Below are 597 nucleotides of genomic sequence, written 5' to 3'. Positions count from 1 at the left end.
GCAATCCAAAAAAATGAATCACTCCTGAATTCTCCTGCTGCCACATTCTTTTCTAGCAAAAGCGTCCACACTTGATCCAGATCTACTTGATCAACCTAATGGAAGATTTGAATAACAGAAAAATATTGGTGGAGCCAGCTGGCACAGCAACTGTTAAAATCAGACGTTAAAAACAACATTCTGGAGACAGAAGCAGGTGAGGTGGAAAGAGAGAAAATACCAATTCATTGGCAAGGGAGCAAACGTGGAGCAAACCATCAGCTATGTGTAGAGTATTAACACACTGCCCATAAATATCCACATTGGATTTTTAATGCTTTTGTACTGTAATTAGATTTGGTTGGAAATCAATGGTAGAAAGTAACAAAGTGCAATTAATCAAGTACAGAAGAATTTGTTTCAATACTTGAGTATTTCCATTTTATGCTACTTTATACTCATACTTTAATATTGTAGTTTATACTCCATTATATTTACCTGGCAAATTAAGCTTAGCGTTTTTTCACGCAGGACACGGAAGACATACGCCCGTTGAGTTAATAACCATTCCCATCAGACACCCACCAATCCCAGCCGGTCCTTTTAAATGTGACTCCC

This window comes from Etheostoma spectabile, chromosome 18 (assembly GCF_008692095.1).
Source record: "Etheostoma spectabile isolate EspeVRDwgs_2016 chromosome 18, UIUC_Espe_1.0, whole genome shotgun sequence".
Taxonomy (NCBI): Eukaryota; Metazoa; Chordata; class Actinopteri; order Perciformes; family Percidae; genus Etheostoma; species Etheostoma spectabile.
Note: the sequence above shows the minus strand (reverse complement) of the source record.